This window comes from Anomaloglossus baeobatrachus, chromosome 2 (assembly GCF_048569485.1).
Source record: "Anomaloglossus baeobatrachus isolate aAnoBae1 chromosome 2, aAnoBae1.hap1, whole genome shotgun sequence".
In the NCBI taxonomy this organism is placed as follows: Eukaryota; Metazoa; Chordata; class Amphibia; order Anura; family Aromobatidae; genus Anomaloglossus; species Anomaloglossus baeobatrachus.
This window is the reverse complement of record NC_134354.1, coordinates 690509331-690518697: the sequence shown is the minus strand read 5'-3', so window position 1 is coordinate 690518697 and position 9367 is coordinate 690509331. Positions and strand designations below refer to the sequence as shown.

At 53.8% G+C, this 9367-nt stretch overlaps 1 protein-coding gene across 1 annotated transcript in view; it reads left to right on the top strand.

Moving 5' to 3' along the window:
• ESPL1 (extra spindle pole bodies like 1, separase) overlaps window positions 1-9367 on the top strand; it is a 196879-nt gene that overhangs the window by 82720 nt on the left and 104792 nt on the right. The gene's annotated exons all lie outside the window — the stretch shown is intronic.

Genomic DNA, 9367 nt, shown 5'->3' with positions numbered 1-9367 from the left:
GCAATTGCTCAACCGGGGTCTCTGCTATATGTGGCCAAAAGAACCACCTGTGATCTCTGTCCAGAGACAGGGACGAAGTTGCAGTTTTTCCGCTGATATATTGTCTGTGACTATGACTGACATCTTACAGACTTTGCACCCCAAGCAGACCGTGGGCAATATGGTTGCAATGACCCTGGCCGCCCTGATTTGGAGCATCTCAAGGCGCCAGAGTGATTCCAGGCATCCCAGAGAGCAGGCATCCGACACGGTCGACAGTCCCAGATGGCCTAAGCGGGCTCGCTGGGATTAGCCCTCGACTCCATCACTGGTCAAGGTCCCAGCTGGAGTACTCTCTGTACGTTGAGGCAGACGTAGCTGTTCAGGACTCTGATCCTGAGACCGCTCTCAATCCGGATACACCGGATGGTGACGCTATAGTGAATAATCTTATTGCGTCCATCAACGAAAGGTTGGGTATTTCTCCCTCAACTCCTCCAGTGGAGGGGTCAGCTTCACAGCAAGAGAAATCTCTATTTCAGTATCTCAAGCGTATATTGAGTACTTGTTTAGCACTCTGACTCCAGAGAAGCAGTCCAGAAACGACACGCTTATCACGATAAGCGTTTCTCCGACCGTATTAATGAGACACGTGTCGCTCCCCCCTGACGTGGTCAAGCGCTAGACCCAGTATCCAAATGTGGATCCCCAATCTCCATGCTTGCAGCTAGATCTATAGTTGTAGTGGTGGATAGGACTTCACTTCAAAATGCCATTGACAGGCAGATTGGCCTCTGGTTGCAATCTGTCTATGAAGCTATCGGCAGGTCGGTTGCTCCGGCAGTCGCAGCCGTGAAGGCACTCCAAGCTATTTCAGCTAGTATTGCGCAGGGGGTCGCTGTCACAGGTACTCTCGGTCCCAGCAGCGTCTTTAACTCGCAATGTCGGCATGGCGAATCATGCTGTTATTGCTGTCCGAGACTCTACGAGCCGGACGTCAGTGGCATCCGCCAACTCCGTGTTTTTACGCAGAGGCTAGTAGTTGAGAGATTGGAACAGAGGCTGCTTCCAACGAAGTGCTTAACCAGGTTGCCTTTATCTAGTGATAGTCTGTTGGTAAGGGTTGAATGAAATCATTCAACTATCCAAGACGACTCAAAAAGCCCAGAAGGGCATAGATTCCTAGCGGGCTCAATCACGCCCGGGGAAGGCAGCCGGAGGACCCGCTACCAAAGTGTTTTTCCTCATAATTTTCAGCCCTCTCACTCCGCAACCGCGGGGGGGCAGACTCCCCCGCTTTAGCGGCATTTACCTACCGCAGGTCAAGGGCCTGTGAGTGAGAGTCAGTTTGTTTTCAAACTACCGCACCGACCGAGCCGAGGCTCTTCTGCAGGCGGAAAGAGCGGTAATCCCTGTTCCTCTTCAGGAATCAGATACGCATTTTGCTCCGACCTGGTCGTGGTGCCAAAATAGGACGGCTCCTTCCGTCCCGTTCTGGCATTTATACTGCTTAACAAGCACGTGAAAACCAGGCGGTTCCGGATGGCATCACTCCGCTCCGTCATTGCCTCTCTGTCTCAAAGAGTTTTCCTAACATCAATAGACATCAGGATGCTTATCTACACGTGCCGATTGCTCCGAGGCACCGGCGTTGGCTACGATTCGTTATTAAAGACGAGAATATTTCGTTTCGTAGCCATACCCTTTGGCTGGCGACAGCCCCACGGGTGTTCACCAAGTTCGTGGCAGCAGAGGGAGCAGTCCCGCGCTCTCACGGTCACTCTGTGATCCTTTACTTGGGCAATCTACTGGTCAAGGCACTCTCCTTTAGAAGCATGCCAACACAACCTGAACATGGCGCTGGACCCTTCCCAGAGTTTCGGGTGGGTCTTCAACTTTTCAAGGTTGAACCCAATCGCTGGCATCTCCTGGAGAGTTTTCACACTCTCTCAGCGATAGTGAAGCTTCCGCTGGACAAACAGCGTTCACTACAGACGAGGGGGCAGTCTCTCCTTCAAGGAGGCGCCTCATCCAGAGGCGAGCTTTTTTCACGCAGTTTCATCTGCGTCCGCCTCAATAGCACATTCTTCGCTTATGGGAGGGAAGTCGATGTCCCTACACAGGAACGTGTCACTTTTCCAGACGGTCAAAGACCGTCTTCAGAGGAGTCCACTCTTCAACTCAGTGGTCTGGAGCTCTGGGCAGTGTATCTTGCACTGCAAGCCTTCCTGCAGTGGCTGGAATGCAAATAGATCCGAATTCAGTCGGACTATCCACAGCGGTGGCATACACCAACCACCAAGGCGGACTACGCAGTCGACAAGCCTCCCAAGAGGTCCGGCGGATTCTGCTATGGGTAGAAGACAGAGCATACACCATATCAGCTGTTCATATCCCGGGCGTACAACACTAGGAAGCAGACTTCCCCAGTCGCCAGGGCGTGGACGCAGGGGAATGGGCTCTGCACCCGTTTGTTTTCAAGAAATCTGTAGCCGCAGGATGAAGACGGACGTCGACGTCATGGCTTCTCGGCAACAACAAGGTCCCGATTTTCATGACGCGGTCTTACGATCAAAGAGCTCTGGCGACGGGCGCCTTGGCTCAGGATTGGTCACAGTTCCAGCTACCGATTGCTGCCACACCATCCTCGTCGCCCCAAACTGGCCGGGGAGGTCGTGGTACCGAGATCTGTGGCACCTCACCGTCGGTCGACCGTGAGCACGACGTCATTGCCACCATGAGACGGGCTAGCCAGCCGCGGTCTGCCAAGATCTACCACAACTCGTGGAAGATATTCTTATCTTAGTGTTCTGCTCAGGGAGTGTCTCCCTGGCCATCGGCATTGCCTACTTTGCCTTCCCTCCTGCAATCTGGTTGGAAAGAGGTTGGTCGCTCGGCTCCCTTTAAGGGCAAGTCTCGGCACTATCCGTGTTCTTTTCAGAAGCGTCTAGCACGTCTTCCTAAGGTGCGCACGTTACTACAGGGGGTTTGTCATATTGTGCCTCCGTACAAGCGGCCGTTAGATCCATGGGATCTGAACAGGGTACTAGTTGCTCTCCAGAAGCCGCCTTTCGAGCCTCTGAGGGAAGTTTCCCTTTCGCGCCTGTCACAGAAAGTGGCCTTTCTGGTTGCGATCACGTCGCTTCGGCGAGTGTCTGAGCTGGCGGCTCTGTCATTCAAGGCTCCCTTCCTAGTATTCCACCAGGACAAGGTGGTGCTGCGCCCTATTCAGGAGTTTCTCCCTAAGGTTGTATCCGCGTTTCTTCTTAATCAGGATATATCCTTACCTTCCTTTTGTTCTCATCCGGTTCTCCGGTATGAAAAGGATTTACAGTTGTTAGTTCTGGGGAGAGCACTCAGAATCTACATTTCCCGCACGGCGCCCATGCGCCGCTCTGATGCATTTTTTGTCCTTGTCGCTGGTACGCGCAAGGGGTTGCAGGTTTCTAAAGCCACCATGGCTCGATGGATCAAAGAACCAATTCTTGAAGACTACCGTTCTGCGGGGCTTCCGGTTCCTTCAGGGCTGAAGGCCCATTCTACCAGAGCCGTAGGTGCGTCCTGGGCATTACGACACCAGGCTACGGCTCAACAGGTGTGCCAGGCAGCTACCTGGTCGAGCCTGCACATTTTTTCACCAAACATTATCAGGTGCATACCTATGCTTCGGCGGACGCCAGCCTAGGTAGAAGAGCCCTGCAGGCGGCAGTGGCTTCCCCATAGGGGAGGGCTGTCTTGCAGCTCTAACATGAGGTATTTCTTTACCCACCCAGGGACAGCTTTTGGACGTCCCAATCGTCTGGGTCTCCCAATAGAGCGCTGAAGAAGAAGGGAATTTTGTTACTTACCGTAAATTCCTTTTCTTCTAGCTCTTATTGGGAGACCCAGCACCCGCCCTGTTGTCCTTCGGGATTTTTTTGTTGTTTGCGGGTACACATGTTGTTCATGTTGAACGGTTTTTCAGTTCTCCGATGTTACTCGGAGTTAATTTGTTTAAACCAGTTATTGGCTTTCCCCCTTCTTGCTTTGGCACTAAAACTGGAGAACCCGTGATGTCACGGGGGGGTATAGCCAGAAGGGGAGGGGCCTTGCACTTTTTAGTGTAGTGCTTTGTGTGGCCTCCGGAGGGCAGTAGCTATACCCCAATCGTCTGGGTCTCCCAATAAGAGCTAGAAGAAAAGGAATTTACGGTAAGTAACAAAATTCCCTTCATCTGTTCGGTCAGTCCGTATACTTTGGTCCCTATATACCCTCAGTTGGTCACTCTCCTAGGAGACAACAGCATGTCGTCCACAAGGAGCAAAACTGCTAAGGCACAGGTTTTTTTCGCGGCCTGTACCTCTTGTGGGGCTATGTTGCCTGCGGGATCCACGTACCCTCACTGTGAGCAGTGTTCGACTCCTGCCACGCTTGCTCAGCCGGAGCCTCGGGCACTGGTGGGCCCCTCGGCTCAGGTAGACCCCCCCCCCCCCCCCTGCTCCCCCTGAACATGCAGGGACAGAGTCACAGGGGTTGGCCTCTTTTGCTGAGAAACTCTCTGTCCCTTTCTCAATCCATGGCACAGTCTTTGGACAAATGATCTTCTAGGCTCCTGGAGGCATTGCAGTCCAGACCGGACCCTTCACAGGCCCCGGTTCCTGTTAGCTTGTCTCCTCCAGGCCCCTCTCGGTCCGCGCCGCAGCGCGCTCCCAGGTTGGCCCCTAGGTCTCAGGCGGAGGACTCCTGCCCGGACCGCAGTCCCAGACCGGCAAAGCGGTCTCGCTGGGACTCTTCCCCGTCTTCCTCACGCTGCTCGGAGGACTCTCAGGAAGACGAGGCGGATGTGGGAGCTCAGGGCTCTGACCCTGACTTCGCCCTTAACCTTGATACACCTGAGGGGGATGCCTTAGTAAATGATCTTATTTCATCCATCAACCAGGTGTTGGATCTCTCTCCCCCGCCTCCTCCTGTGGAGGAGTCGGCTTCTCAGCAGGAGAAACACCAGTTTCGGTTCCCCAAACGTACGCGCAATACGTTTTTTGATCACTCTAACTTCAGGGATGCTGTCCAGAAGCCCAGGGCGGTCCCGGACAAGCGCTTTGCCAAACTGCATACTGACACGCGTTATCCCTTTCCATCTGAAGTTGTTAAGGGCTGGTCTCACTCTCCCAAGGTGGATCCGCCAGTCTCCAAATTGGCTGCTAGATCCGTTGTGTCTGTTGCAGATGGCTCATCCCTGAAGGATGCCACTGACAGACAGAGCTCTTGGTGAAGTCCATCTATGAGGCCACGGGCGCGTCTTTCGCCCCGGCCTTTGCCGCTGTGTGGGCTCTCCAAGCGATCTCTGCTTGTCTGGCTGAGATTAATGCTGTCACACGGAATTCTCCTCCGCATGTTTCGTCTTTGACTTCCCAGGCATCTGCCTTTTCGTCCTACGCCATGAACGCCGTCCTGGACTCCGCTAGCCGTACGGCTGTAGCATCCGCTAACTCCGTGGCAGTCCGCAGGGCCATGTGGCTGCGCGAATGGAAAGCAGACTCTGCTTCCAAAAGGTTCTTAACTGGTCTGCCTTTTGCTGGCGACCGTTTATTTGGCGAACGATTGGATGAGATTATTAAGGAATCCAAGGGAAAGGAATCCTCCTTACCCCAGTCCAGACCTAAGAAGCCTCCACAACGAAAAATACAATCAAGGTTTCGGTCCTTTCGTCCCTCCGCCAAGCCACAATCCTCCTCGTCCAACAGGCCGGAGAAAGGCCAGAGGAACTCCTATGCGTGGCGGTCCAAGTCACGCCCCCAAAAGGCCGCAGGAGGCACTGCCTCAAAGACTGCCTCCTCATGACTCTCAGCCTCCCCTAGCCGCATCCTCGGTCGGTGGCAGGCTCTCCCGCTTTGGAGACGCCTGGTGGCCACATGTTCAAGACCGATGGGTGAGAGACATTCTGTCTCAGGGTAACAGGATAGAGTTCAGCTCACGTCCTGCGGCTCGTTTCTTCAGAACCTCCCCGCCCCCCGCTCAGGCCGATGCACTTTTTCAGGCAGTGGACGCTCTGAAGTCAGAAGGTGTTGTGATCCCCGTTCCCCCTCAGAAACGTGGTCGCGGCTTTTACTCCAACTTGTTCGTAGTGCCCAAAAAGGACGGGTCATTCCGTCCCGTTCTGGACCTCAAGCTACTCAACAGACATGTGAGAACCAGACGGTTTCGGATGGAATCTCTCCGCTCAGTCATCGCCTCGTTGTCACAAGGAGACTTCCTGGCATCGATCGACATCAAGAATGCTTATCTCCATGTGCCGATCGCACCCGAACATCAACGTTTCCTGCGTTTCGCCATCGGGGACGAACACCTCCAGTTCGTCGCATTGCCCTTCGGCCTGGCGACAGCCCCACGGGTTTTCACCAAAGTCATGGCATCCGTCGTGGCGGTCCTGCACTCTCAGGGCCACTCGGTGATCCCCTACTTGGACGATCTCCTAGTCAGGGCCCCTTCTCGGGTGGCGTGTCAACAAAGCCTTACCGTCGCTCTGGCGACTCTCCAGCAGTTCGGGTGGATCATCAACTTCCCGAAATCCAAGTTGACGCTAACCCAATCACTGACTTACCTTGGGATGGAGTTTCACACACAGCCAGCGTTAGTCAAGCTACCGCGGGACAAACTGCTTTCTCTGCAGGCAGGGGTGCAATCACTTCTTCGGAGTCAATCACACCCCTTAAGGCGCCTCATGCACTTCCTGGGGAAGATGGTGGCAGCTATGGAGGCAGTGCCGTTTGCACAATTTCATCTACGGCAACTCCAATGGGATATTCTCCGCAAATGGGACAAGAGTGCGGCTTCCCTCGACAAGAACGTCTTTCCCTCGCGACCAAAACATCACTTCAGTGGTGGCTCCTACCCACATCTCTGTCGGGAGGAAGATCATTCCTACCCCCAACCTGGGCTGTGGTCACCACGGACGCGAGCCTGTCAGGTTGGGGAGCGGTTTTTCTCCACCACAGGGCTCAAGGAACCTGGACTCCGATAGAATCGTCCCTTCAGATCAATATTCTGGAGATAAGGGCAGTATATCTAGCCCTATTGGCTTTCCATCGGTGGCTGGAGGGCAGGCAGATCCGAATCCAGTCGGACAACACCACTGCCGTCGCCTACATCAATCACCAAGGCGGCACTCGCAGTTGTCTGGCCTTCCAGGAAGTCCGGCGGATTCTGCAGTGGGTGGAAGACACAGGCTCCACCATCTCCGCAGTTCACATCCCGGGCGTGGAAAACTGGGAAGCAGATTTTCTCAGTCGTCAGGGCATGGACGCGGGGGAATGGTCTCTTCACCCAGACGTGTTTCGGAAGATCTGTCGCCGCTGGGGAACGCCGGACGTCGATCTCATGGCGTCACGGCACAGCAACAAGGTCCCGGCCTTCATGGCACGGTCTCAGGATCACAGAGCTCTGGCGGCGGACGCGTTAGTGCAGGATTGGTCGCAGTTCCGACTGCCGTATGTGTTTCCTCCTCTGGCAATGCTGCCCAGAGTACTACGCAAGATCAGGTCCGACTGCCGTCGCGCCATTCTCGTCGCTCCAGACTGGCCGAGGTGGTCGTGGTATCCGGATCTGTGGCATCTCACGGTGGGTCAACCGTGGGCACTTCCAGACCGCCCAGACTTGCTGTCACAAGGTCTGTTTTTCCATCTGAATTCTGTGGCCCTCAACCTGACTGTGTGGCCATTGAGCCCTGGCTCCTAGCGTCTTCAGGGTTATCTCAGGATGTCATTGCCACCATGAGACAGGCCAGGAAGCCAACGTCCGCCAAGATCTATTATAGGTCTTGGCAAATCTTCCTGTCCTGGTGCACGAACGTTTTTTCTCCATGGCCGTTTGCCTTACCCACATTCCTTTCATTCCTTCAATCTGGAGTGGACAAGGGTTTGTCCCTCGGCTCTATCAAGGGCCAAGTGTCAGCGCTCTCCGTGTTTTTTCAAAAGCGTCTAGCCAGGCTTCCGCTGGTCCGCACGTTCCTGCAGGGGGTCTGCCACATAGTTCCACCTTACAAACGTCCGTTGGAACCTTGGGACCTTAACAGGGTCCTGACGGCTCTTCAAATGCCGCCTTTTGAGCCACTGCGGGATGTCTCTCTCTCCCGTCTTTCGCAGAAGGTGGCCTTCCTAGTGGCAGTCACGTCTCTTCGGAGAGTGTCTGAGCTTGCAGCGCTGTCATGCAAAGCTCCCTTCCTGGTTTTTCACCAGGATAAGGTGGTTCTCCGTCCAGTCCCGGAATTTCTCCCTAAGGTGGTATCCCCTTTTTCATCTAAATCAGGATATCTCCTTGCCTTCCTTTTGCCCTAATCCAATTCACCAGTGTGAAAAGGATTTGCACTCTTTGGATCTAGTGAGAGCACTCCGGTTCTACGTGTCTCGCACGGCGCCCCTGCGCCGTTCAGATGTGCTCTTTGTCCTTGTCGCTGGCCAGCGTAAGGGCTCTCAGGCCTCCAAGTCAACCTTGGCTCGGTGGATCAAAGAACCGATTCTCGAGGCCTACCGTTCTTCTGGGCTTCCACTTCCTTCAGGGTTGAAAGCCCATTCTACCAGAGCTGTAGGTGCGTCCTGGGCTTTGCGGCACCGGGCGACAGCTCAGCAGGTGTGTCAGGCAGCTACGTGGTCTAGTCTGCACACTTTCACGAAGCACTATTAAGTGCATACCTATGCGTCGGCTGACGCCAGTCTAGGTAGGCGAGTCCTTCAGGCGGCGGTTGCCCACCTGTAAGAGGGGGCCGTTTTTCGGCTCTTTCGATTGAGGTATTCTTTTACTCACCCAGGGACTGCTCTTGGACGTCCCAATTGTCTGGGTCTCCCAATGGAGCGACAAAGAAAAAGGGAATTTTGTTTACTTACCGTAAATTCCTTTTCTTCTAGCTCCTATTGGGAGACCCAGCACCCGCCCCTGTGCCCTTTGGGCTAGTTGTTCTTTTGTGTACACATGTTGTTCATGTTGAATTGTTCTTATGGTTCATGGTCTTCAGTTCTCCGAACATCCTTCGGATTGAATTTACCCTAGACCAATTTATAAGTTTTCTCCTTCCTGCTTTTGCACCAAAACTGAGAAGCCCGTGGTCCACGGGAGGGTGTATAGGCAGAGGGGAGGGGGTTACACTTTTTAAAGTGTAATACTTTGTGTGGCCTCCAGAGGCAGAAGCTATGCACCCAATTGTCTGGGTCTCCCAATAGGAGCTAGAAGAAAAGGAATTTACGGTAAGTAAACAAAATTCCCTTTTTTCTAAAGATCCCTTTTATTTATGCTAGTGTATACAGGGACGGTTAGGCAGGGATTAGCAATATGTACCCAGAACTGCTCGTGGATCTGGGTGCATACTGGACCTGACAGGTTCCCTTTTAATGTTGGGTTATTAATAAAATGTATTCTT